This window comes from Schistocerca piceifrons, chromosome 2 (genome assembly GCF_021461385.2).
Source record: "Schistocerca piceifrons isolate TAMUIC-IGC-003096 chromosome 2, iqSchPice1.1, whole genome shotgun sequence".
In the NCBI taxonomy this organism is placed as follows: Eukaryota; Metazoa; Arthropoda; class Insecta; order Orthoptera; family Acrididae; genus Schistocerca; species Schistocerca piceifrons.
The window spans coordinates 1131996807-1132022032 of NC_060139.1; positions in this window are offsets into that span (position 1 = coordinate 1131996807).

Sequence of the window (25226 nt, forward strand, 5' to 3'; positions counted from 1 at the left end):
TACAGTAAACCTGAAGGATAGCATGGGAATCTATAACTAGTGTCACAGGAATGGTTCAAAACATAGACAGTAAGAAGAGTCAGTCTTCTTGTACTTAAGTCGGCATTGTGCCTTTTGTTTGTATTCTGATGCAATTTCTGTGTTTCATCGTCAATAAGAAGGTCAGAGGGATACAGTAAACCTGAAGTGAAGCATCGGAATCTATAAGTAGTGTCACAGGAATGGTTCAAAACATAGACAGTAAGCAGCGTCAGTTTTCTTATGCTTGAGTCGGCATTGTGCATTTTTGTATTTAATTCCGATGCAATATCTGTGTTTCATCGTCAATAAGAAGGTCAGAGGGATACACTAAACCTGAAGAGAAGCATCGGAATCTATAAATAGTGTCACAGAATGGTTCAAAACACAGACAGTAAGAAAAGTAATTTTCCTTGTACTTAAGTCGGCATTGTGCCTTTTGTAATTAATTCCGACGCAATTTCTGTGTTTCATCGCCAATAAGAGGGTCAGAGGGATACAGTAAACCTGAAGTGAAGCATCGGAATCTATAACAAGTTTCACAGGAATGGTTCAAAATATAGACAGTAAGAAGAGTCAGTTTTCTTGTACTTAATTCGGCATTGTGCCTTTTGTATTTAATTCCGATGCAATTTCTGTGTTTCATCGTCAACAAGAAGGTCAGAGGGATACAGTAAACCTGAAGTGAAGTATCGGAATCTATAACTAGTGTCACAGGAATGGTTCAAAACATAAGCAGTAAGAAGAGTCAGTTTACTTGTACTTAAGTCGCCATTGTGCCTTTTGTATTTAATTCCGAAGCAATATCTGTGTATCATCGTCAATACGTAGGTCAGAGGGATACAGTAATCCTGAAGTGAAGCATCGGAATCTAAAACCGGTCTCACAGGAAAGGTTCAAAACATAGACAGTAAGAAGTGCCAATCTTCTTGTACTTGAGTCGGCATTGTGACCTTTGGTTGTAATTCCGATGCAATTTCTGTGTTTCATCGTCAATAAGACGGTCAAAGGGATACAGCAAACCTGAAGTGAAGCATCGGAATCTATAACTAGTGTCACAGGAATGGTTCAAGCATAGACAGTAAGAAGAGTCAGTCTTCTTGTACTTAAGTTTTCATTGTGCTTATTGTATTTAATTTCGATGCAATATCTGTGTTTCATCGTCAATAAGAAGGTCAGAGGGATACATTAAACCTGAAGAGAAGCATCGGAATCTATAAGTAGTGTCACAGGAATGGTTCAAAACACAGACAGTAAGAAGAGTCAGTTGCCTTATAATTAAGTCGGCATTGTGCCTTTTGTATTTAATACTGTTGCAATTTCTGTGTTTCAACGTCAATAAGAAGGTCAGAGGGATACAGTAACACTGAAGTGATGCATCGGAATCTATAACTAGTGTCACAGGAATGGTTCAAAACATAGACAGTAAGAAGAGTCAGTCTTCTTGTACTTAAGTTGGCATTGTGCCTATTGTATTTAATTTCGACGAAATTTCTGTGTTTCATCGTCAATAAGAAGGTCAGAGGGATACATTAAGCCTGAAGTGAAGCATCGGAATCTATAAATAGTGTCTCAAGAATGGTTCAAATCTTAGACAGTAAGAAGAGTCAGTCTTCTTGTATTTAAGTAGGCATTGTGCCTTTTGTATTTAATTCCGATCCAATTTCTGTGTTTCGTCGTCAATAAGAAGGTGCAAGGGATACAGTAAACCTGAAGTGAAGATTCGGAAACTGAAACCGGTCTCACAGGAAAGGTTCAAAACATAGACAGTAAGAAGAGCCAGTCTTCATGTACTTGAGTCGGCATTGTGCCTTTTGTTTATAATTCCGATGCAATTTCTGTGTTTCATCGTCAATAAGACGGTCAGAGGGATACAGCAAACCTGAAGTGAAGCTTTGGAATCTATAACTAGTGTCACAGGAATGGTTCAAAACATAGACAGTAAGAAGAGTCAGTTGTCTTGTACTTAAATCGGCATTGTGCCTTTTCTATTTTATTCCGATGCACTTTCTGTGTATCGTCGTCAATAAGAAGGTGCAAGGGATACAGTAAACCTTAAGTGAAGATTCGGAATCTAAAACCGGTCTCACAGGAAGGGTTAAAAACATAGACAGTAAGAAGAGCCAGTCATCTTGTACTTGAGTCGGCATGGTGCCTTTTGTTTATAATTCCGATGCAATTTCTGTGTTTCATCGTCAATAAGACGGTCAGAGGGATACAGCAAACCTGAAGTGAAGCTTTGGAATCTATAACTAGTGTCACAGGAATGGTTCAAAACATAGACAGTAAGAAGAGTCAGTTGTCTTGTACTTAAATCGGCATTGTGCCTTTTCTATTTAATTCCGATGCACTTTCTGTCTATCGTCGTCAATAAGAAGGGCCAAGGGGTACAGTAAACCTGAAGTGAAGCATCGGAATCTAAAACCTGTCTCACAGGAAAGGTTCAAAACATAGACAGAAAGAAGAGCCAGTCTTCTTGTACTTGAGTCGGCATTGTGCCTTTTTGTATTTAATTCCGATGCAATTTCTGTGTTTCATAGTCAATAAGAAGGTTAGAGGGATACAGTAAACCTGAAGTGAAGCATGGGAATCTATAACTAGTGTCACAGGAATGGTTCAAAACATAGACAGTAAGAAGAGTCAGTCTTCTTGTACTTAAGTCGGCATTGTGCCTTTTGTTTGTATTCCGATGCAATTTCTGTGTTTCATCGTCAATACGAAGGTCACAGGGATACAGTAAACATGAAGTGAAGCTTCGGAATCTATAACTAGTGTCACAGGAGTGGTTCAAAACATAAACAGTAAGAAGCGTCAGTTTTCTTGTGCTTACGTCGGCATTGTGCCTTTTGTATTTAATTCCGATGCAATATCTGTGTTTCATCGTCAATAAGAAGGTCAGAGGTATACTTTAAACCTGAAGAGAAGCATCGGAATCTTTAAATATTGTCACAGGTATGGTTCAAAACACAGACAGTAAAAAAAGTAATTTTCCTTGTACTTAAGTCGGCATTGTGCTTTTTGTATTTAATTCCGATGCAATTTCTGTGTTTCATCGTCAATAAGAGAGTCAGAGGGATACAGTAAACCTGAAGTGAAGCATCGGAATCTAAAACCGGTCTCACAGGAAAGGATCAAAGCATAGACAGTAAGATGAGCCAATCTTCTAGTACTTGAGTCGGCATTGTGCCTTTTGTTTGTAATTCCGATGCAATTTCTGTGTTTCATCGTCAATAAGACGGTCAGAGGGATACAGCAAACCTGAAGTGAAGCTTCGGAATCTATAACTAGTGTCACAGGAATGGTTCAAAACATAGACAGTAAGAAGAGTCAGTCTTCTTGTACTTAAGTTGGCATTGTGCCTATTGTATTTAATTTCGATGCAATTTCTGTGTTTCATCGTCAATAAGAAGGTCAGAGGGATACATTAAACCTGAAGTGAAGCATCGGAATCTATAAATAGTGTCACAGGAATGGTTCAAAACACAGACAGTAAAAAGAGTAATTTTCCTTGTACTTATGTCGGCATTGTGCCTTTTGTATTTAATTCCGATGCAATTTCTGTGTTTCATCGTCAATAAGAAGGTCAGAGGGATACAGTAAACATGAAGTGAAGCGTCGGAATCTATAACTAGTGTCACAGGAGTGGTTCAAAACGTAAACAGTAAGAAGCGTCAGTTTTCTTGTACTTAAGTCGGCGTTGTGCCTTTTGTATTTAATTCCGATGCAATTTCTGTGTTTCATCGTCAATAAAAGGTCAGAGGGATACATTAAACCTGAAGTGAAGCATCTGAATCCAGAAATAGTGTCACAGGAATGGTTCAAATCACAGACAGTAAGATGAGTAATTTTCCTTGTACTTAAGTCGGCATTGTGCCTTTTGTATTTAATTACGATGCAATTTCTGTGTTTCATCGTCAATAAGAAGGTCAGAGGGATACAGTAAACCCGAAGCGAAGCATCGGAAACTATAACAAGTGTCACAGGAATGGTTCAAAATATAGACAGTAAGAAGATTCAGTTTTCTTGTACTTATGTCGGCATTGTGCATTTTGTATTTAATTCCAATGCAATTTCTGTGTTTCATCGTCAACAAGAGTGTCAGAGGGATACAATAAACATGAAGTGAAGTATCGGAATCTACAACTAGTGTCACAGGAATGGTTCAAAACATAGACAGTAAGAAGAATCAGTTTACTTGTACTTAAGTCGGCATTGTGCCTTTTGTATTTAATTCCGATGCAATATCTGTGTGTCATCGTCAATAAGTAGGTCAGAGGGGTACAATAAACCTGAAGTGAAGCATCGGAATCTATAACTAGTGTCACAGGAATATTTCAAAACATAGACAGTAAGAAGAGTCAGTTTCCTAATAAATAAGTCGGCATTGTGCCTTTTGTATTTAATTCCGATGCAATTTCTGTGTTTCATCGTCATTAAGTAAGTCAGAAGGATACAGTAACCCTGAAGTGATGCATCGGAATCTATAACTAGTGTCACAGGAATGGTTCAAAACATAGACAGTAAGAAGATTCAATTTTCTTGTACTTAAGTCGGCATTGCGCCTTTTGTATATAATTCCGATGCAATTTATGTGTTTCATAGTTAATAAGAAGGTCAGAGGGTTACTGTAAACCTGAAGTGAAGCATCGGACACTATAACTAGTGTCACAGGAATGGTTCAAACATAGACAGTTAGAAAAGTCAGTCTTCTTGTACTTAAGTCGGCATTGTGCCTTTTGTTTTTAATACCGATGCAATATCTGTGTTTCATCGTCAATAAGAAAGTCAGAGGGATACAGTAAACCTGAAATGAAGCATCGTAATCTATACCTAGTGTCATAGGAATTGTTCAAAGCATAGACAGTAAGAAGAGTCAGTTATCTTATAATTAAGTCGCCATTGTGCCTTTTGTATTTAATACCGTTGCAATTTCTGTGTATCAACGTCTATAAGAAGGTCAGAGGGATACAGAAACACTGAAGTGATACATCGAAATCTATAACTAGTATCACAGGAATGGTTCAAAGTATAGACAGTGAGAAGAGTCAGTTTTCTTGTACCTAACCCGGCATTATGCCTTTTCTATTTAATTCCGATGCAATTTCTGTGTTTCGTCGTCAATAAGAAGGTGCAAGGGATACAGTAAACCTGAAGTGAAGCATCGGAATCTAAAACCGGTGTCACAGGAAAAGTTCAAAACATAGCCAGTAAGAATAGCCAGTCTTCTTGTACTTGAGTCGGCATTGTGCCTTTTGTTTATTATTCCGATGCTATTTCTGTGTTTCATCGTCAATACGACGGTCAGAGGGATACAGCAAACCTGAAGTGAAGCATCGGAATCTGTAACTAGTGTCACAGGAATGTTTCAATACATAGACAGTAAGAAGAGTCAGTTTTCTTGTACTTAAGTCGGCATTGTGCCTTTTCAATTTAATTCCGATGCAATGTCTTTGTTTCATCGTCAACAAGATGGTCAGAGGGATACAGTAAACATGAAGTGAAGTATCGGAATCTATAACTAGTGTCACAGCAATGGTTCAAAACATAGACAGTTAGAAGAATCAGTTTACTTGTACTGAAGTCGGCATTGTGCCTTTTGTATTTAATTCCGATGCAATTTCTGTGTGTCATCGTCAATAAGTAGGTCAGAGGGATACAATAAATATGAAGTGAAGCATCGGAATCTATAACTAGTGTCACAGGAATATTTCGAATCATAGACAGTAAGAAGAGTCAGTTTTCTAAAAATTAAATCGGCATTGTGCCTTTTGTATTTAATTCCGATGCAATTTCTGGGTTTCATCGTCATTAAGAAGGTCAGAGGGATACAGTAACCCTGAAGTGATGCATCGGAATCTATAACTAGTGTCACAGGAATGGTTCAAAACATAGACAGTAAGAAGAGTCAGTTGTCTTGTACTTAAATCGGCATTGTGCCTTTTCTATTTAATTCCGATGCACTTTCTGTGTATCGTCGTCAATAAGAAGGGCCAAGGGATACAGTAAACCTGAAGTGAAGCATCGGAATCTAAAACCTGTCTCACAGGAAAGGTTCAAAACATAGACAGTAAGAAGAGCCAGTCTTCTTGTACATGAGTCGGCATTGTGCTTTTTTGTATTTAATTCCGATGCAATTTCTGTGTTTCATCGTCAATAAGAAGGTCAGAGGGATACAGTAAACCTGAAGTGAAGCATCGGAATCTATAACTTGTGTCACAGGAATGGTTCGAAGCATAGACAGTAAGAAGAGTCAGTCTTCTTGTACTTAAGTCGGCATTGTGCCTTTTGTTTGTATTCCGATGCAATTTCTGTGTTTCATCGTCAATACGAAGGTCACAGGGATACAGTAAACATGAAGTGAAGCACCGGAATCTATAACTAGTGTCACAGGAGTGGTTCAAAACATAAACAGTAAGGAGCGTCAGTTTTCTTGTGCTTACGTCGGCATTGTGCCTTTTGTATTTAATTCCGATGCAATATCTGTGTTTCATCGTCAATAAGAAGGTCAGAGGTATACTTTAAACCTGAAGAGAAGCATCGGAATCTATAAATAGTGTCACAGGAATGGTTCAAAACACAGACAGTAAGAAAAGTAATTTTCCTTGTACTTAAGTCGGCATTGTGCTTTTTGTACTTAATTACGATGCAATTTCTGTGTTTAATCGTCAATAAGAGAGTCAGAGGGATACAGTAAACCTGAAGTGAGGCTTCGGAATCAAAAACCTGTCTCACAGGAAAGGTTCAAAACATAGACAGTAAGAAGAGTCAGTTTCCTTGTACTTAAGTCGACATTGTGCCTTTTGTATTTCATTCCGATGCAATTTCTGTGTTTCATCGTCAACAAGAAGGTCAGAGGGATACAGTAAACATGAAGTGAAGCATCGAAAACTATAACTAGTGTCACAGGAATGGTTCAAAACATAGACAGTAAGAAGATTCAATTTTCTTGTACTTAAGTCGGCATTGCGCCTTTTGTATATAATTCCGATGCAATTTATGTGTTTCATCGTTAATAAGAAGGTCAGAGGGTTACTGTAAACCTGAAGTGAAGCATCGGACACTATAACTAGTGTCACAGGAATGGTTCAAACATAGACAGTAAGAAGAGTTAGTCTTCTTGTACTTAAGTCAGCATTGTGTCTTTTGTTTTTAATTCCGACGCAATTTATGTGTTTCATCGTTAATAAGAAGGTCAGAGGGTTACAGTAAACATGAAGTGAAGTATCGGAATCTATAACTAGTGGCACAGCAATGGTTCAAATCATAGACAGTAAGAAGAACCAGTTTACTTGTGCTTTAGTCGGTATTGTGCCTTTTGTATTTAATTCCGATGCAATTTCTGTGTGTCATCGTCAATAAGTAGGTCAGAGGGATACAATAAATATGAAGTGAAGCATCGGAATCTACAACTAGTGTCACAGGAATATTTCAAAACATAGACAGTAAGAAGAGTCAGTTTTCTAATAATTAAATCGGCATTGTGCCTTTTGTATTTAATTCCGATGCAATTCCTGGGTTTCATCGTCATTAAGAAGGTCAGAGGGATACAGTAACCCTGAAGTGATGCATCGGAATCTATAACTAGTGTCACAGGAATGGTTCAAATCATAGACAGTAAGAAGAGTCAGTTGTCTTGTACTTAAATCGGCATATAGCCATTTCTATTTAATTACGATGCACTTTCTGTGTATCGTCGCCAATAAGAAGGGCCAAGGGATACAGTAGACCTGAAGTGAAGAATAGGAATCTAAAACCTGTCTCACAAGAAAGGTTCAAACATAGACAGTAAGAAGAGCCAGTCTTCTTGTACTTGAGTCGGCATTGTGCCTTTTTGTATTTAATTCCGATGCAATTTCTGTGTTTCATCGTCAATAAGAAGGTCAGAGGGATACAGTAAACCTGAAGTGAAGCATGGGAATCTATAACTAGTGTCACAGGAATGGTTCAAAACATAGACAGTAAGAAGAGTCAGTCTTCTTGTACTTAAGTCGGCATTGTGACTTTTGTTTGTATTCCGATGCAATTTCTGTGTTTCATCGTCAATAAGAAGGTCAGAGGGATACAGTAAACCTGACGTGAAGCATCGGAATCTATAACTAGTGTCACAGGAATGGTTCAAAGCACAGACAGTAAGAAGAGTCAGTCTTCTTGTACTTAAGTTGGCATTGTGCCTTTTGTTTTAATTCCGATGGAATTTCTGTGTTTCATCGTCAATACGAAGGTCACAGGGATACAGTAAACATGAAGTGAAGCATCGGAATCTATAACTAGTGTCACAGGAGTGGTTCAAAGCATAAACAGTAAGAAGCGTCAGTTTTCTTGTGCTTACGTCGGCATTGTGCCTTTTGTATTTAATTCCGATGCATTATCTGTGTTTCATCGTCAATAAGAAGGTCAGAGGTATACTTTAAACCTGAAGAGAAGCATCGGAATCTATAAATAGTGTCACAGGAGTGGTTCAAAACACAGACAGTAAGAAAAGTAATTTTCCTTGCACTTAAGTCGGCATTGTGATTTCTGTATTTAATTCCGATGCAATTTCTGTGTTTCATCGTCAATAAGAGAGTCAGAGGGATACAGTAAACCTGAAGTGAAGCATCGGAATCTAAAACCGGTCTCACAGGAAAGGTTCAAAACATAGAAATTAAGAAGAGCTAATCTTCTTGTACTTGAGTCGGCATTGTGCCTTTTGTTTGTAATTCCGATGCAATTTCTGTGTTTCATCGTCAATAAGACGGTCAGAGGGATACAGCAAACCTGAAGTGAAGCATCGGAATCTATAACTAGTGTCACAGGAATGGTTCAAAACATAGACAGTAAGAAGAGTCAGTCTTCTTGTACTTAAGATGGCATTGTGCCTATTGTATTTAATTTCGATGCAATTTCTGTGTTTCATCGTCAATAAGTAGGTCAGAGCGATACATTAAACCTAAAGTGAAGCATCGGAATCTATAAATAGTGTCACAGGGATGGTTCAAAACACAGACAGTAAGAAGAGTAATTTTCCTTGTACTTAAGTCGGCATTGTACCTTTTGTATTTAATTCCGATGCAATTTCTGTGTTTCATCGTCAATAAGAAGGTCAGAGGGATACAGTAAACCCGAAGCGAAGCATCGGAAACTATAACATGTGTCACAGGAATGGTTCAAAATATAGACAGTAAGAAGATTCAGTTTTCTTGTACTTATGTCGGCATTGTGCATTTTGTATTTAATTCCAATGCAATTTCTGTGTTTCATCGTCAACAAGAGTGTCAGAGGGATACAATAAACATGAAGTGATGTATCGGAATCTATAACTAGTGTCACAGGAATGGTTCAAATCATAGACAGTAAGAAGAATCAGTTTACTTGTACTTAAGTCGGCATTGTGCCTTTTGTATTTAATTCCGATGCAATATCTGTGTGTCATCGTCAAAAAGTAGGTCAGAGGGTACAATAAACCTGAAGTGAAGCATCGGAATCTATAACTAGTGTCACAGGAATATTTCAAAACATAGACAGTAAGAAGAGTCAGTTTTCTAATAAATAAGTCGGCATTGTGCCTTTTGTATTTAATTCCGATGCAATTTCTGTGTTTCATTGTCATTAAGTAGGTCAGAAGGATACAGTAACCCTGAAGTGATGCATCGGAATCTATAACTAGTGTCACAGGAATGGTTCAAAACATAGACAGTAAGAAGAGTCAGTTTTCTTGTACTTAACCCGGCTTTGTGCCTTTTCTATTTAATTCCGATGCAATTTCTGTGTTTCGTCGTCAATGGAAAATGGAAATGTCGTGTGGCTTGGGCCTCCCGTCGGGTAGACCGTTCGCCTGGTGCAGGTCTTTCGATTTGACGCCACTTCGGCGACCTGCGCGTCGATGGGGATGAAATGATGATGATTAGGACAACACAACACCCAGTCCCTGAGCGGAGAAAATTTCCGACCCAGCCGGGAATCGAACCCGGGCCCTTAGGATTGACAGTCTGTCACGCTGACCACTCAGCTACTGGGGCGGACTTCGTCGTCAATAAGAAGGTCCAAGGGATACAGGAAACCTGAAGTGAAGCATCGGAATCTATAACTAGTGTCACAGGAATGGTTCAAAACATAGGCAGTAAGAAGAGTCAGTCTTCTTGTACTTAAGTCGGCATTGTGCCTTTTGTTTGTATTCTGATGCAATTTCTGTGTTTCATCGTCAATAAGAAGGTCGGAGGGATACAGTAAACCTGAAGTGAAGCATCGGAATCTATAACTAGTGTCACAGGAATGGTTCAAATCATAGAAAGTAAGAGGAGTCAGTTTTCTTGTACTTAAGTCGGCATTGTGACTTTTGTATTTAATTCCAATGCAATTTCTTTGTTTCATCGTCAATAAGAAGGTCACAAGGATACAGTAAACCAGAAGTGAAGCATCGGAATCTATAACTAGGGTCACAGAAGTGGTTCAAATCATAAACAGTAAGAAGCGTCAGTTTTCTTGTACTTAATTCGGCATTGTGCCTTTTGTAATTAATTCCGATGCATTTTTGTGTTTCATCATCAATAACAAAGTCAGTGGGATACAGTAAACCTGAAGTGAGGCATCGGCATCCATAACTAGTGTCACAGGATAGGTTGAAAGCATAGACAGTAAGAAGAGTCAGTTTACTTGTACTTAATTCGGCATTGTGCCATTTTGTATTTAATTCCGATGCAATATCTGTGTTTCATCGTCAATAAGAAGGTCAGAGGGATACAGTAACCCTGAAGTGATGCATCGGAATCTATTACTAGTGTCACAGGAATGATTCAAAGCATAGACAGTAAGAAAAGTCAGTTTTCTTGTACTTAAACCGACATTAAGCATTTTCTATTTAATTCCGATGCAACTTCTGTGTTTCGTCGTCAATAAGAAGGTCCAAGGGATACAGTAAACCTGAAGTGAAGCATCGGAATCTAAAACCGGTCTCACAGGAAAGGTTCAAAACATAGACAGTAAGAAGCGCCAATCTTCTTGTACTTGAGTCGGCATTGTGCCTTTTGTTTGTAATTCAGATGCAATTTCTGTGTTTCATCGTCAATAAGACGGTCAGAGGGTTACAGCAAACCTGAAGTGAAGCATCGGAATCTATAACTAGTGTCACAGGAGTGGTTCAAAACATAAACAGTAAGAAGCGTCAGTTTTCTTGTACTTTGTCGGCATTGTGCCTTTTGTATTTATTTCCGATGCAATTTCTGTGTTTCATCGTTAATAAGAAGGTCAGAGGGATACAGTAAACCTGAAGTGAAGCATCGGAATCTATTACTAGTGTCACAGGAATGGTTCAAACATAGACAGTAAGAAGAGTCAGTTTACTTGTACTTAATTCGGCATTGTGCCTTTTGTATTTAATTGCGATGCATTTTCTGTGTTTCATTTTCAATAAGAAAGTCAGAGGAATACAGTAAACCTGAAGTGAGGCATCGGCATCAATAACTAGTGTCACAGGATAGGTTCAAAGCATAGACAGTAAGAAGAGTCAGTTTACTTGTACTTAAGTTGGCATTGTGCGTTTTGTATTTCATTCCGATGCAATTTCTGTGTTTCATCGTCAATAAGAGGGTCAGAGGGATACAGTAAACCTGAATTGAAGCATCGAAATCTAATACTAGTGTCACAGGACTGGTTCAAAGCATAGACAGTAAGAAGATTCAATTTTCTTGTACTTAAGTCGGCATTGCGCCTTTTGTATTTAATTCCGATCCAATTTCTCTGTTTCATCGTTAATAAAAAGGTCAGAGGGATACAGTAAACCTGAAGAGAAGCATCGGAATCTATAACTAGTGTCACAGGAATAGTTCAAAACATAGACAGTAAGAAGAGTCAGTTTACTTGTACTTAATTCGGCATTGTGCCTTTCGTACTTAATTCCGATGCATTTTCTGTGTTTCATCGTCAATAAGAAAGTCAGAGGGATACGGTAAACCTGAAGTGAGGCATCGGCATCAATAACTAGTGTCACAGGATAGGTTCAAAGCATAGACAGTAAGAAGAGTCAGTTTACTTGTACTTAAGTTGGCATTGTGCGTTTTGTATTTCATTCCGATGATATTTCTGTGTTTCATCGTCAATAAGAGGGTCAGAGGGATACAGTAAACCCGAAGTGAAGCATCGAAATCTATAACTAGTGTCACAGGAATGGTTCAAAGCATAGACAGTAAGAAGATTAAATTTTCTTGTACTTAAGTCGGCATTGCGCCTTTTCTATTTAATTCCGATCCAATTTCTGTGTTTCATCGTTAATAAGAAGGTCAGAGGGATACAGTAAACCTGAAGAGAAGCATCGGAATCTATAACTAGTGTCACAGAAATAGTTCAAAACATAGACAGTAAGAAGAGTCAGTTTACTTGTACTTAATTCGGCATTGTGAATTTTGTATTTAATTCCGATGCATTTTCTGTGTTTCATCGTCAATAAGAAAGTCAGAGGGATACGGTAAACCTGAAGTGAGGCATCGGCATCAATAACTAGTGTCACAGGATAGGTTCAAAGCATAGACAGTAAGAAGAGTCAGTTTACTTGTACTTAAGTTGGCATTGTGCGTTTTGTATTTCATTCCGATGCAATTTCTGTGTTTCATCGTCAATAAGAGGGTCAGAGGGATGCAGTAAACCTGAAGTGAAGAATCGAAATCTGTAACTAGTGTCACAGGAATGGTTCAAAAATAGACAGTAAGAAGAGACAGTTTTCTTGTACTTAAGTCGGCATTGTGCCTTTTGTATTTAATTCCGATGCAATTTCTGTGTTTCATCGTCAATAAGAAGGTCAGAGAGATACAGTAAACCTGAAGTGAAGCATCGGAATTTATAACTAGTGTCACAGGAATGTTTCAAAATATAGACAGTATGAAGAGTCAGTTTTCTTGTACTTAAGTCGGCATTGTGCCTTTTCTATTTAATTCCGATGCAATTTCTGTGTTTTATCGTCAACAAGAAGGTCAGAGGGATACAGTAAACATGAAGTGAAGTATCGGAATCTATAACTAGTGTCACAGCAATGGTTCAAAACATAGACAGTAAGAAGAATTAGTTTACTTGTACTTAAGTCGGCATTGTGCCTTTTGTATTTAATTCCGATGCAATTTCTGTGTGTCATCGTCAATAAGTAGGTCAGAGGGATACAATAAACATGAAGTGAAGCATCGGAATCTATAACTAGGGTCACAGGAATATTTCAAAACATAGATAGTAAGAAGAGTCAGTTTTCTAATAATTAAGTCGGCATTGTGCCTTTTGTATTTAATTCCGATGCAATTTCTGGGTTTCATCGTCATTAAGAAGGTCAGAGGGATACAGTAAACCTGAAGTGATGCATCGGAATCTACAACTAGTGTCACAGGAATGATTCAAAACATAGACAGTAAGAAAAGTCAGTTTTCTTGTACTTAACCCGGCATGGTGCATTTTCTATTTAATTCCGATGCAACTTCTGTGTTTCGTCGTCAATAAGAAGGTCCAAGGGATACAGTAAACCTGAAGTCAAGCATCGGAATCTAAAACCGGTCTCACAGGAAAGGTTCAAATCATAGACAGTAAGAAGAGCCAATCTTCTTGTACTTGAGTCGGCATTGTGCCTTTTGTTTGTAATTCAGATGCAATTTCTGTGTTTCATCGTCAATAAGACGGTCAGAGGGATACAGCAAACCTGAAGTGAAGCATCGGAATCTATAACTAGTGTCACAGGAACGGTTCAAAACATTGGCAGTAAGAAGAGTCAGTCTTCTTGTACTTAAGTCGGCATTGTGCCTTTTGTTTGTATTCTGATACAATTTCTGTGTTTCATTATCAATAAGAAGGTCAGAGGGATACAGTATACCTGAAGTGAGGCATCGGAATCTATAACTAGTGTCACAGGAATGGTTCAAATCGTAGACAGTAAGAAGAGTCAGTTTCCTTGTACTTAAGTCGACATTGTGCCTTTTGTATTTATATCCGATCCAATTGCTGTGTTTCATCGTTAATAAGAAGGTCAGAGGGATACAGTAAACCTGAAGAGAAACATCGGAATCTATAACTAGTGTCACAGGAATAGTTCAAAACATAGACAGTAAGAAGAGTCAGTTTACTTGTACTTAATTCGGCATTGTGCCTTTTGTATTTAATTCCAATGCATTTTCTGTGTTTCATCGTCAATAAGAAAGTCAGAGGGATACAGTAAACCTGAAGTGAGGCATCGGCATCAATAACTAGTGTCACAGGATAGGTTCAAAGCATAGACAGTAAGAAGAGTCAGTTTACTTGTACTTAAGTTGGCATTGTGCGTTTTGTATTTCATTCCGATGCAATTTCTGTGTTTCATCGTCAATAAGAGGGTCAGAGGGATACAGTAAACCTGAAGTGAAGCATCGAAATCTATAACTAGTGTCACAGGAATGGTTCAAAGCATAGACAGTAAGAAGATTCAATTTTCTTGTACTTAAGTCGGCATTGCGTCTTTTGTATTTAATTCCGATGCAATTTATGTGTTTCATCGTTAATAAGAAGGTCAGAGGGTTACTGTAAACTTGAAGTGAAGCATCGGAATGTATAACTAGTGTCACAGAAATGGTTCGAACCATAGTCAGTAAGAAGAGTCAGATTACTTGTACTTAAAATGGCATTGTGCGTTTTGTATTTCATTCCGATGCAATTTCTGTGTTTCATCGTCAATAAGAGGGTCAGAGGGATACAGTAAACCTGAAGTGAAGCATCGGTATCTATAACTAGTGTCACAGGAGTGGTTCAAAACATAGACAGTAGGAAGAGTCAGTTTTCTTGTACCTAACCCGGCATTGTGCCTTTTCTATTCAATTCCGATGCACTTTCTGTGTTTCGTCGTCAATAAGAAGGGTCAAGGGATACAGTAAACCTGAAGTGAAGCATCGGAATCTAAAACCTGGCTCAGAGGAAAGGTTCAAAACATAGACAATAAGAAGAGCCAGTCTTCTTGTACTTGAGTCGGCATTGTGCCTTTTGTATTTAATTCCGATGGAATTTCTGTGTTTAATCGTCAATAAGAAGGTCAGAGGGTACAGTAAACCTGAAGTGAAGCATCGGAATCTATAACTAGAGTCATAGGAATGGTTCAAAGCATAGACATAAGAAGAGTCAGTCTTCCAGTACTTATGTCGGCATTGTGCCTTCTGTTTGTATTCCGATGCGATTTCTGAGTTTCATCGCCAATACGAAGGTCAGAGGTATACAGTAAACCTGAAGTGAAGCATCGGAATCTATAACTAGTGTCACAGGAATGGTTCAAAACATAGACAGTAAGAAGAGACAGTTTTCTTGTACTTAAGTCGGCATTGTGCCTTTTGTATTTAATTCCGATGCAATTTCTGTGTTTCATCGTCAATAAGAAGGTCAGAGAGATACAGTTAACCTGAAGTGAAGCATCGGAATTTATAACTAGTGTCACAGGAATGGTTCAAAATATAGACAGTATGAAGAGTCAGTTTTCTTGTACTGAAGTCGGCATTGTGTCTTTTCTATTTAATTCCGATGCAATTTCTGTGTTTCATCGTCAACAAGAAGGTCAGAGGGATACAGTAAACATGAAGCGAAGTATCGGAATCTATAACTAGTGTCACAGCAATGGTTCAAAACATAGACAGTAAGAAGAACCAGTTTACTTGTACTTAAGTCGGCATTGTGCCTTTTGTATTTAATTCCGATGCAATTTCTGTGTGTCATCGTCAATAAGTAGGTGAGAGGGATACAATAAATATGAAGTGAAGCATCGGAATCTATAACTAGTGTCACAGGAATATTTCGAAACATAGACAGTAAGAAGAGCCAGTCTTCTTGTACTTGAGTCGGCATTGTGCCTTTTTGTATTTAATTCCGATGCAATTTCTGTGTTTCATCGTCAATAAGAAGGTCAGAGGGATACAGTAAACCTGAAGTGAAGCATGGGAATCTATAACTAGTGTCACAGGAATGGTTCAAAACATAGACAGTAAGAAGAGTCAGTCTTCTTGTACTTAAGTCGGCATTGTGCGTTTTGTTTGTATTCCGATGCAATTTCTGTGTTTCATCGTCAATAAGAAGGTCAGAGGGATACAGTAAACCTGAAGTGAAGCATCGGAATCTATAACTTGTGTCACAGGAATGGTTCAAAGCATAGACAGTAAGAAGAGTCAGTCTTCTTGTACTTAAGTCGGCATTGTGCCTTTTGATTGTATTCCGATGCAATTTCTGTGTTTCATCGTCAATACGAAGGTCACAGGGATACAGTAAACATGAAGTGAAGCACCGGAATCGATAACTAGTGTCACAGGAGTGGTTCAAAACATAAACAGTAAGGAGCGTCAGTTTTCTTGTGCTTACGTCATCAATGTGCCTTTTGTATTTAATTCCGATGCAATATCTGTGTTTCATCGTCAATAAGAAGGTCAGAGGTATACTTTAAACCTGAACAGAAGCATCGGAATCTATAAATAGTGTCACAGGAATGGTTCAAAACACAGACAGTAAGAAAAGTAATTTTCCTTATACTTAAATCGGCATTGTGCTTTTTGTACTTAATTACGATGCAATTTCTGTGTTTAATCGTCAATAAGAGAGTCAGAGGGATACAGTAAACCTGAAGTGAGGCATCGGAATCTAAAACCGGTCTCACAGGAAAGGTTCAAAACATAGAAATTAAGAAGAGCTAATCTTCTTGTACTTGAGTCGGCATTGTGCCTTTTGTTTGTAATTCCGATGCAATTTCTGTGTTTCATCGTCAATAAGAAGGTCAGAGGGATACAGTAAACCTGAAGCGAAGCATCGGAAACTATAACAAGTGTCACAGGAATGGTTCAAAATATAGACAGTAAGAAGAGTCAGTTTTCTTGTACTTAAGTAGGCATTGTGTCTTTTGTATTTAATTCCAATGCAATTTCTGTGTTTCATCGTCAACAAGAATGTCAGAGGGATACAGTAAACATGAAGTGAAGTATCGGAATCTATAACTAGTGTCACAGGAATGGTTCAAATCATAGACAGTAAGAAGAATCAGTTTACTTGTACTTAAGTCGGCATTGTGCCTTTTATATTTAATTCCGATGCAATATCTGTGTGTCATCGTCAAAAAGTAGGTCAGAGGGGTACAATAAACCTGAAGTGAAGCATCGGAATCTATAACTAGTGTCACAGGAATATTTCAAAACATAGACAGTAAGAAGAGTCAGTTTTCTAATAAATAAGTCGGCATTGTGCCTTTTGTATTTAATTCCGATGCAATTTCTGTGTTTCATCGTCATTAAGTAGGTCAGAAGGATACAGTAACCCTGAAGTGATGCATCGGAATCTATAACGAGTGACACAGGAATGGTTCAAAACATAGACAGTAAGAAGAGTCAGTTTTTTTGTACTTAACCCGGCTTTGTGCCATTTCAATTTAATTCCGATGCAATTTCTGTGTTTCGTCGTCAATAAGAAGGGTCAAGGGATACAGTAAACCTGAAGTGAAGCATCGGAATCTAAATCCTGGCTCAGAGGAAAGGTTCAAAACATAGACAATAAGAAGAGCCAGTCTTCTTGTACTTGAGTCGGCATTGTGCCTTTTGTATTTAATTCCGATGGAATTTCTGTGTTTAATCGTCAATAAGATGGTCAGAGGGATACAGTAAGCCTGAAGTGAAGCATCGGAATCTATAACTAGAGTCATAGGAATGGTTCAAAACATAGACATAAGAAGAGTCAGTCTTCTAGTACTTATGTCGGCATTGTGCCTTCTGTTTGTATTCCGATGCAATTTCTGAGTTTCATCGCCAATACGAAGGTCAGAGGTATAAAGTAAACCTGAAGTGAAGCATAGGAATCTATAACTAGGGTCACAGAAATGGTTCAAATCATAATTAGTAAGAAGCGTCAGTTTTCTTGTACTTAATTCGGCATTGTGCCTTTTGTAATTAATTCCGATGCATTTTCTGTGTTTCATCGTCAATAAGAAAGTCAGAGGGATACAGTAATCCTGAAGTGAGGCATCGGCATCCATAACTAGTGTCACAGGATAGGTTGAAAGCATAGACAGTAAGAAGAGTCAGTTTACTTGTACTTAAGTTGGCATTGTGCGTTTTGTATTTCATTCCGATGCAATTTCTGTGTTTCATCGTCAATAAGATGGTCAGAGGGATACAGTAAACCTAAAGTAAAGCATCGAAAACTATAACTAGTGTCACAGGAATGGTTCAAAACATAGACAGTAAGAAGAATCAATTTTCTTGTACTTAAGTCGGCATTGCGCCTTTTGTATATAATTCCGATGCAATTTATTTGTTTCATCGTTAATAAGAAGGTCAGAGGGTTACTGTAAACCTGAAGTGAAGCATCGGACACTATAACTAGTGTCACAGAAATGGTTCAAACATAGACAGTATGAAGAGTCAGTCTTCTTGTACTTAAGTCGGCATTGTGCCTTTTGTTTTTAGTTCCGACGCAATTTATGTGTTTCATCGTTAATAAGAAGGACAGAGGGTTACAGTGAACCTGAAGTGAAGCATTGGAAACTATAACTAGTGTCACAGGAATGGTTCAAACCATAGACAGTAAGAAGAGTCAGTTTACTTGTACTTAATTCGGCATTGTGCCATTTTGTATTTAATTCCGATGCAATATCTGTGTTTCATCGTCAATAAGAAGGTCAGAGGGATACAGTAAACCTGAAATGAAGCATCGTAATCTATACCTAGTGTCACAGGAATTGTTCAAAGCATAGAAAGTAAGAAGAGTCAGTTATCCTATGATTAAGTCGGCATTGAGCCTTTTGTATTTAATTGCGATGCAATTTCTGGGTTTCATCGTCATTAAGAAGGTCAGAGGGATACAGTAACCCTGAAGTGATGCATCGGAATCTATAACTAGTGTCACAGGAATGATTCAAAGCATAGACAGTAAGAAAAGTCAGTTTTCTTGTACTTAACCCGGCATTGTGCATTTTCTATTTAATTCCGATGCATCTTCTGTGTTTCGTCGTCAATAAGAAGGTCCAAGGGATACAGTAAACCTGAAGTGAAGCATCGGAATCTAAAACCGGTCTCACAGGAAAGGTTCAAAACATAGACAGTAAGAAGCGCCAATCTTCTTGTACTTGAGTCGGCATTGTGCCTTTTGTTTGTAATTCAGATACAATTTCTGTCTTTCATCGTCAATAAGACGGTCAGAGGGATACAGCAAACCTGAAGTGAAGCATCGGAATCTATAACTAGTGTCACAGGAGTGGTTCAAAACATAAACAGTGAGAAGCGTCAGTTTTCTTGTACTTAAGTCGGCATTGTGCCTTTTGTATTTATTTCCGATGCAATTTCTGTGTTTCATCGTTAATAAGCAGGTCAGAGGGATACATTAAACCTGAAGTGAAGCATCGGAATCTATTACTAGTGTCTCAGGAATGGTACAAACATAGACAGTAAGAAGAGTCAGTTTCCTTGTACTTAAGTCGACATTGTGCCTTTTGTATTTATATCCGATCCAATTTCTGTGTTTCATCGTTAATAAGAAGGTCAGAGAGATACAGTAAACCTGAAGAGAAGCATCGGAATCTATAACTAGTGTCACAGGTATAGTTCAAAACATAGACAGTAAGAAGAGTCAGTTTACTTGTACTTAAAACGGCATTGTGCCTTTTGTATTTAATTCCGATGCATTTTCTGTGTTTCATCGTCAATAAGAAAGTCAGAGGAATACAGTAAACCTGAAGAGAAGCATCGGAATCTATAACTAGTGTCACAGGAATAGTTCAAAACATAGACAGTAAGAAGAGTCAGGTTACTTGTACTTAATTCGGCATTGTGCCTTTTGTATTTAATTCCGATGCATTTTCTGTGTTTCATCGTCAATAAGAAAGTCAGAGGGATACAGTAATCCTGAAGTGAAGCATCGAAATCTATAACTAGTGTCACAGGAATGGTTCAAAGCATAGACAGTAAGAAGATTCAATTTTCTTGTACTTAAGTCGGCATTGCGCCTTTTGTAGTTAATTCCGATCCAATTTCTGTGTTTCATCGTTAATAAGAAGGTCAGAGGGATACAGTAAACCTGAAGAGAAGCATCGGAATCTATAACTAGTGTCACAGGAATAGTTCAAAGCATAGACAGTAAGAAGAGTCAGTTTACTTGTACTTAATTCGGCATTGTGCCTTTTGTATTTAATTCCGATGCATTTTCTGTGTTTCATCGTCAATAAGAAAGTCAGAGGGATACAGTAAACTTGAAGTGAGGCATCGGCATCAATAACTAGTGTCACAGGATAGGTTCAAAGCATAGACAGTAAGAAGAGTCAGTTTTCTTGTACTTAAGTCGGCATTGTGCCTTTTGTATTTAATTCCGATGCAATTTCTGTGTTTCATCGTCAATAAGAAGGTCAGAGAGATACAGTAGACCTGAAGTGAAGCATCGGAATTTATAACTAGTGTCACAGGAATGGTTCAAAATATAGACAGTATGAAGAGTCAGTTTTCTTGTACTTAATTCGGCATTCTGCTTTTTCTATTTAATTCCGATGCAATTTCTGTGTTTTATCGTCAACAAGAAGGTCAGAGGGACACAGTAAACATGAAGTGAAGTATCGGAAACTATAACTAGTGTCACAGCAATGGTTCAAATCATAGACAGTAAGAAGAATCAGTTTACTTGTACTTAATTCGGCATTGTGCCTTTTGTATTTAATTCCGATGCAATTTCTGTGTGTCATCGTTAATACGTAGGTCAGAGGGATACAATAAACATGATGTGAAGCATCGGAATCTATAACTAGTGTCACAGGAATATTTCAAAAGATAGACAGTAAGAAGAGTCAGTTTTCTAATAATTAAATCGGCATTGTGCCTTTTGTATTTAATTCCGATGCAATTTCTGGGTTTCATCGTCATTAAGAAGGTCAGAGGTATACTGTAAACCTGAAGTGATGCATCGGAATCTATAACTAGTGTCACAGGAATGATTCAAAACATAGACAGTAAGAAAAGTCAGTTTTCTTGTACTTAACCCGGGATTGTGCCTTTTCTATTTAATTCCGATGCAACTTCTGTGTTTCGTCGTTTATAAGAAGGTCCAAGGGATACAGTAAACCTGAAGTGAAGCATCGGAATCTAAAACCGGTCTCACAGGAAAGGTTCATATCATAGACAGTAAGAAGAGCCAATCTTCTTGTACTTGAGTCGGCATTGTGCCTTTTGTTTGTAATTCAGATGCAATTTCTGTGTTTCATCGTCAATAAGACGGTCAGAGGGATACAGCAAACCTGAAGTGAAGCATCGGAATCTATAACTAGTGTCACAGGAATGGTTCAAAACATTCTCAGTAAGAAGAGTCAGTCTTCTTGTACTTAAGTCGGCATTGTGCCTTTTGTTTGTATTCTGATTCAATTTCTGTGTTTCATCATCAATAAGAAGGTCAGAGGGATACAGTATACCTGAAGTGAAGCATCGGAATCTATAACTAGTGTCACAGGAATGGTTCAAATCATAGACAGTAAGAAGAGTTAGTTTCCTTGTACTTAAGTCGACATTGTGCCTTTTGTATTTATATCCGATGCAATTGCTGTGTTTCATCGTTAATAAGAAGGTCAGAGGGATACAGTAAACCTGAAGAGAAACATCGGAATCTATAACTAGTGTCACAGGAATAGTTCAAAACATAGACAGTAAGAAGAGTCAGTTTACTTGTACTTAGTTCGCCATTGTGCCTTTTGTATTTAATTCCGATGCATTTTCTGTGTTTCATCGTCAATAAGAAAGTCAGCGGGATACAGTAAACCTGAAGTGAGGCATCGGCATCAATAACTATTGTCACAGGATAGGTTCAAAGCATAGACAGTAAGAAGAGTCAGTTCACTTGTACTTAAGTTGGCATTGTGCGTTTTGTATTTCATTCCGATGCAATTTCTGTGTTTCATCGTCAATAAGAGGGTCAGAGGGATACAGTAAACCTGAAGTGAAGCATCGAAATCTATAACTAGTGTCACAGGAATGGTTCAAAGCATAGACAGTAAGAAGATTCAATTTTCTTGTACTTCAGTCGGCATTGCGCCTTTTGTATTTAATTCCGATGCAATTTATGTGTTTCATCGTTAATAAGAAGGTCAGAGGGTTACTGTAAACTTGAAGTGAAGCATCGGAAAGTATAACTAGTGTCACAGAAATGGTTCAAACCATAGTCAGTAAGAAGAGTCAGTTTAGTTGTACTTAAAATGGCATTGTGCGTTTTGTATTTCATTCCGATGCAATTTCTGTGTTTCATCGTCAATAAGAGGGTCAGAGGGATACAGTAAACCTGAAGTGAAGCATCGGAATCTATAACTAGTGTCACAAGAATGGTTCAAATCATAGACAGTAGGAAGAGTCAGTTTTCTTGTACCTAACCAGGCATTGTGCCTTTTCTATTTAATTCCGATGCACTTTCTGTGTTTCGTCGTCAATAAGAAGGGTCAAGGGATACAGTAAACCTGAAGTGAAGCATCGGAATCTAAAACCTGGCTCAGAGGAAAGGTTCAAAACATGGACAATAAGAAGAGCCAGTCTTCTTGTACTTGAGTCGGCATTGTGCCTTTTGTATTTAATTCCGATGGATTTTCTGTGTTTAATCGTCAATAAGAAGGTCAGAGGGATACACAAAACCTGAAGTGAAGCATCGGAATCTATAACTAGAGTCATAGGAATGGTTCAAAACATAGACATAAGAAGAGACAGTCTTCTTGTACTTATGTCGGCATTGTGCCTTCTGTTTGTATTCCGATGCAATTTCTGAGTTTCATCGCCAATAAGACGGTCAGAGGTATACAGTAAACCTGAAGTGAAGCATCGGAATCTATAACTAGTGTCACAGGAATGGTTCAAAACATAGACAGTAAGAAGAGACAGTTTTCTTGTACTTAAGTCGGCATTGTGCCTTTTGTATTTAATTCCGATGCAATTTCTGTGTTTCATCGTCAATAAGAAGGTCAGAGAGATACAGTAATCCTTAAGTGAAGCATCGGAATTTATAACTAGTGTCGCAGGAATGGTTCAAAATATAGACAGTATGAAGAGTCAGTTTTCTTGTACTTAAGTCGGCATTGTGCCTTTTCTATTTAATTCCGATGCAATTTCTGTGTTTTATCGTCAACATGAAGGTCAGAGGGATACAGTAAACACGAAATGAAGTATCGGAATATATAACTAGTGTCACAGCAATGGTTCAAAACATAGACAGTAAGAAGAATCAGTTTACTTGTACTTAAGTCGGCATTGTGCCTTTTGTATTTAATTCCGATGCAATTTCTGTGTGTCATCGTCAACAAGTAGGTCAGAGGGATACAATAAACATGAAGTGAAGCATCGGAATCTATAACTAGTGTCAGAGGAATATTTCAAAACATAAACAGTAAGAAGAGTCAGTTTTCTAATAATTAAATCGGCATTGTACCTTTTGTATTTAATTCCGATGCAATTTCTGGGTTTCGTCGTCATTAAGAAGGTCACAGGGATACAGTAAACCTTAAGTGATGCATCGGAATCTATAACTAGTGTCACAGGAATGATTCAAAACATAGACAGTATAAAAATTCAGTTTTCTTGTACTAAACCCGGCATTGTGCCTTTTCTATTTCATTCCGATGCAACTTCAGTGTTTCGTCGTCAATACGATGGTCCAAGGGATACTGTAAAAATGAAGTGAAGCATCGAAATCTAAAACCGGTCTCACAGGAAAGGTTCAAATCATAGACAGTAAGAAGAGCCAATCTTCTTGTACTTGAGTCGGCATTGTGCCTTTTGTTTGTAATTCAGATGCAATTTCTGTGTTTCATCGTCAATAAGACGGTCAGAGGGATACAGCAAACCTGAAGTGAAGCATCGGAATCTATAACTAGTGACACAGGAATGGTTCAAAACATTGGCAGTAAGAAGAGTCAGTTTCCTTGTTTTTAAGTCGACATTGTGCCTTTTGTATTTATATCCGATCCAATTGCTGTGTTTCATCGTTAATAAGAAGGTCAAAGGGATACAGTAAACCTGAAGAGAAACATCGGAATCTATAACTAGTGTCACAGGAATAGTTCAAAACATAGACAGTAAGAAGGGTCAGTTTACTTGTACTTAATTCGGCATTGTGCCTTTTGTATTTAATTCCAATGCATTTTCTGTGTTTCATCCTCAATAAGAAAGTCAGAGGGATACAGTAAACCTGAAGTGAGGCATCGGCATCAATAACTAGTGTCACAGGATAGGTTCAAAGCATAGACAGTAAGAAGAGTCAGTTTACTTGTACTTAAGTTGGCATTGTGCGTTTTGTATTTCATTCCGATGCAATTTCTGTGTTTCATCGTCAATAAGAATGTCAGAGGGATACAGTAAACCTGAAGTGAAGCATCGAAATCTATAACTAGTGTCACAGGAATGGTTCAAAGCATAGACAGTAAGAAGATTCAATTTTCTTGTACTTAGGTCGGCATTGCGCCTTTTGTATTTAATTCCGATGCAATTTATGTGTTTCATCGTTAATAAGAAGGTCAGAGGGTTACTGTAAACTCGAAGTGAAGCATCGGAAAGTATAACTAGTGTCACAGAAATGGTTCGAACCATAGTCAGTAAGAAGAGTCAGATTAATTGTACTTAAAATGGCATTGTGCGTTTTGTGTTTCATTCCGATGCAATTTCTGTGTTTCATCGTCAATAAGAGGGTCAGAGGGGTACAGTAAACCTGAAGTGAAGCATCGGAATCTATAACTAGAGTCACAGGAATGGTTCAAAACATAGACAGTAGGAAGAGTCAGTTTTCTTGTACCTAATCCGGCATTGATCCTATTCTATTTAATTCCGATGCACTTACTGTGTTTCGTCGTCAATATGAAGGGTCAAGGGATACAGTAAACCTGAAGTGAAGCATCGGAGTCTAAAACCTGGCTCAGAGGAAAGGTTCAAAGCATAGACAATAAGAAGAGCCAGTCTTCTTGTACTTGAGTCGGCATTGTGCATTTTGTATTTAATTCCGATGGAATTTCTGTGTTTAATCGTCAATAAGAAGTCAGAGGGATACAGTAAACCTGAAGTGAAGCATCGGAATCTATAACTAGAGTCATAGGAATGGTTCAAAACATGGACATAAGAAGAGTCAGTCTTCTAGTACTTATGTCGGCATTGAGCCTTCTGTTTGTATTCCGATGCAATTTCTGAGTTTCATCGCCAATACGAAGGTCAGAGGTATACAGTAAACCTGAAGTGAAGCATCGGAATTTATAACTAGTGTCGCAGGAATGGTTCAAA